Raw genomic sequence first — 4,649 nt, 5'->3', positions numbered from 1 at the left:
GTTAGACACCTGTCTGACGCTACAATCGGATGCGCCAATGGATGCAGAAACATTGTTGAGTCCAATAAAGGCTCATGCTTTGTGCTGCCCTCAACGGCTACCAATCCTGATGACGGCATTCGTGGAAGCTTCACCACTACGATTAAGGGGTAGTGAAGTTCAAGATGAAAGCAGCATCGATCAGGTACGACCTTCTGTCAGCAATCCAAATCAGAACGTCAATGGAGACAATCATGCGCACGAATGCATGGTTACACCTTTTTCCGAGTTAGTGGAACTCTCCCAGGAAGCTGTTGACAGCTTTTTCGAAAGCCTAAATGATATGATGTTCTCACCAGAGCAGAAATAGAGACTTTTGAGCAAGCTCGCACACGGCGTTCCCTGAATTTGGCCTTCAACTTTAATAACAGAATACCATGAACACTTTTCCCTCCAGTTCACGGACAGCAATTTTTTCAGCAGCCCCAAAAATATTTTTACGATTTTTTCGGGACACTTATCTTCTGCTTAAAGTAAGAACTATTCTTAGAGAACTAAAAATTTCAATTTTTAGATACTTTATAGACACTAGCTGCCCGCTGGTATGTTCATACTTATTTTATTCTGTGATGAGATGGTCTCGAACCTTTTTTCTGTATTAAGAGCCATTTCATGTGTAAATTCTCATATACCAATTAGCAATAATGTATACATATGCGTAGCAATATTACAGCTTGAGTGCATACTATACATATGACTGCATTTTTCCGTATATTTGATCATTTCAAAATGCATTTATGTATTTTGGGGTGGTTAGGTATACACAATACTCTACAGTATGTTTTACTATGCATAGATTAGTAAATATGTCCATAGTTAGCGTGGAGTGGGTGTGATGTATTCCTATAGGTTCTGTATCGATCCCCCTATTCCTGACCCTATTCTGGTTAACAAGTTAACTAGCAGCCATCCCATGAGGCAGAAAACCCCCATGATGCAGGAACCGTTATCTGATAAAGCCACACTACGGCACAGGAACGTGTTATCTGATTAGGTCATAACGCTTGCCATCTAATTAGACAAGCGATATTCCTCCAGCCCCTGATAAGGCATACGGAGTTCTCAAAACAAATCAAACCTATGTCAACCTGGGAAAAACCCTGCGGCCATTGTTTTGATTTCATCGAGAACTTCAGCAAAAGAATGTGCTAACGACCAAGTCGTATGACATCCTTATTGACGTATCTATGTCCATCCTTACGTCAATCTCGGCACCTTAAAGGTATAAATATTACCGATATTGCCCTATGCAAACACACGCGGTGGTGACGAGATCGGAGCAGCCAGACTTGCCGAAGCCCAGAGCAGAGCAGACCCCGCTGGCGCAGCCCCGCCTTCTTGACGCGCTGAGAACGAGACGCTGCTTTCTCCTGCCGAGAAATCCAGCTCCGGCGCTTACGGGTAGCCCTCGCAGGCAGCCTGGAATATCGAGACCAGAGACGAGAGATCCCATCCCTCATCCATCCTAAATTCCAGGTACAGAACTGAATAACCCCTCGCAGAGAATTCTTTAGTCAGTCACTTGGCAAAAACAAACTTAACTTAAACTGTAACTTTCTATCCCCGCCCACGTATTAGGCTTAGGTCAGGTACACGGGGTAGGCGTAGTTAGAAACACCAGTTGAGTACGATTAGTCAAATGTATATATGTATGTATATATTTTATTCATTTTAAACCTTCATATGGCTTAGAAACCATATCAATGTTTTTACAGTATTATTTTATACTTCTGCTTTTAATGTATGCACTTTACTTAACCATAAGTATTGCAATAATATCGATCCATTTCTCTTGTATGAGAAAAGAGACTGATCAATAAATAACATCTTTTATTGAACACGCCCGTCTCTTCCTTTTCTCTACAATCTGATGAGCCTAAGAATGCACGTACTGACTGAGTAAAATAAATTGCCTTTTGTTCACACGACTCTAGAGATACACTCTTGATTAGGGGAGAGCAAAGTTGTCATGTTCTATGGTTGTCAGAAACTAAATCCCTTCTTGTCTATCCAGGGAGGTTCAACTCCTCCTTGCCTATTCGAGAAAGTTTCAAGTGAACTCTGAGCTAGCTGGCAAACCCAAAACTTTAAGTCTAATATCGACAGTAGTAGACCTAGTTAACGTCTGGTCTAGGCCTATACTATTGAAGGTATTATTCCAATGCGCAGAGCCTATTGGGATAATAGGAACTACACTACATGGCGCCCAACGCGTTTGGAAGGGCGATAAAACTAACGTAAGACATTTAGAGTAACTCAGTCGTGCTTTCTCACTCAGACCCCTTTTTCCCATAATACTCCAAAGACGTCTGGAGTGGGTGAAAGGTCATATCCGCCAGACCTCGCAGGAGGGAACTCCTATGTATGGTTCTTGGTTTAGTCAACGTTGAAGGATACACTGTTCCAAAATATTGTGCATCTAATCTTTGTTTCCATAAGAAACCTGATCTGCAAACAAAAGAAATAAGCTTCCTGTCGGTACAGCTGGCAAACCCAAAACTTTAAGTCTAATATCGACAGTAGTAGACCTAGTTAACGTCTGGTCTAGGCCTATACTATTGAAGGTATTATTCCAATGCGCAGAGCCTATTGGGATAATAGGAACTACACTACAAAAGTATTAAGGTCAGTGAAAGAAGCGTAAACCTGAGTTATAAGCATATAATTAACAGCATAGAGAAAGAAAGAAGTACATTTTCAAAATCTGAGCTACAATATACATTTTCTCAGTTTTTTGTTGTAAAATTAACACAAATAATAAGCAACCAGGGGCCATACATGAGCTTGAATACGGTCCTGCCAAGCAGGATCAAGGGTGAATTCAGTGACACAGTAGTACAAATTAGTAATGAAATCAAACGGAGGATTGGGGACAGTGCTGGAGGGGAGTCAGGGTGAGTATTCAGTACTCAACAAATAGGAGTTTCCTTCTTTGGTGATTAGGGTTGGCGGGATGAGAGTAGTTCTTTTACAAAATTCTCCTAATCAATCTCATCATAGAAAAATCCTACTGAGGTTAAAATGGTGATCTGTCTTCTTCTCTCACGCCTACTGGGTGCATATCCCCATGCACAGATGCTGTACCGCACCAACAATATCTCCACTACCAATCTTTGGAACCCGAAAGACCAAGGTTTAACTTCAGTCCATGAGTTTTGGATGACATGCCAGAAATAGAGCAAGAGGGAGCCAGCGAGCCTGTATGCACCCTTTAACCCCTTCGACGCTCATGACGAGCTCAGCTCGTCATGAGGTGTACCTCTGGTACACTCATGACAAGGTGAGCTCGTCATGTAAAGTGGGTTTTTTAATTTTCCAGCTCACAGCGGGAAAATGCACCGCATGGATGCGGTTAAACAAGCAGCACCACAGCCGTTCACAATCTGGGGACATTATGCCTTCTAGAGTGTCTAAAGTAGAACAGCTACTTAATCAGTAAGCAAACAAGCTACTATGCTAGTAGCCAGAAAACTGGCTTAAATAGGAGTCCACCCTTTTTGTGCTACACATAGATCTCACATTCCAAAGGCAATAAGGTACCTTATGTTCCACTTAAGTACACAAAGCTATCTATAAACAGAACAGGTACAACACTAACAGGTGAACCACCACAGCAACGAGCCTGCATTTTTCAAACCCAGCATAACTGATGGTAGGAGTATCAGTCTTTGATGTAAAACCTCTTGAAATTCAAACTACAGGACCCAACCCTGGTGAAAAATGTACCGAAAGTATCAGCCTCAATGGAAGAGACATTTCATGGGAGAAACGTTTGAACAATTGGTTTCACAGGTTGCGTTCCTTCTATACATTGGCAGCAGCCAAAAGATACAGTAATTGCCAATATTCAACTACATACATGTAATAAGCTGTATTGCTTTTATTTAGTTCTTGAGTGATGTTTAAGGGCTGCTTCTGAAAGGCAATTTTGGAGAACATTTGGAACCACCATTCAATTTGGTAGATAGCACGTAACCCACCTTAGTGGTTTCAGTGAGACACATGCACAACTGTTCACTGAAAGTTTTGAAAACATTAAGATTCCAGTAGCTGAAGATCTGCTCTTTCACAGTTTGAAAACCAGAATCACAATTTATGTGAAAAAAACCAATTAAAGTACAAAAACTTTTCAAATATTTAAATGTTTTTATTTAAAAACTTGCAAGAGTAATAACAGCAAACTATTTTGAACGTTTGTAACTCTCCCATGAGTCAATTCTTTTATGAGGTTTATTTTTACTATTATAATATAGTTTTCCTAATGTTTGTGCAGTTACGTGAGTGTGTGAGCAAACACCATACCAGCATTGTAGTTTTCTTAATTATCAAAAGACTACGTACATAATTCCATCAAGCAGAGTACACTTTAAAACAGGCTACAAAAGTAGTGTTATATCTGATGGATAGACATGCCACTAATACTTTAGTTCAAGTTCTTACGTACACATTTTGATTTTTCCCTCAACTATGGCATTGATATTGTTTGGGTTAGACCTCTTCTAGTATGGCTTTTTTTTTTTACAAGACTGCTAATTTCCCACACTTCTGTTTTTCTATACCGTACTTTAAAAAAATAAATTGTGTAAAGAAACACACGAACACGGAAATTG

This window comes from Lissotriton helveticus, chromosome 2_2, assembly GCF_964261635.1.
Source record: "Lissotriton helveticus chromosome 2_2, aLisHel1.1, whole genome shotgun sequence".
In the NCBI taxonomy this organism is placed as follows: domain Eukaryota; kingdom Metazoa; phylum Chordata; class Amphibia; order Caudata; family Salamandridae; genus Lissotriton; species Lissotriton helveticus.
This window is presented reverse-complemented; position numbering follows the sequence as displayed.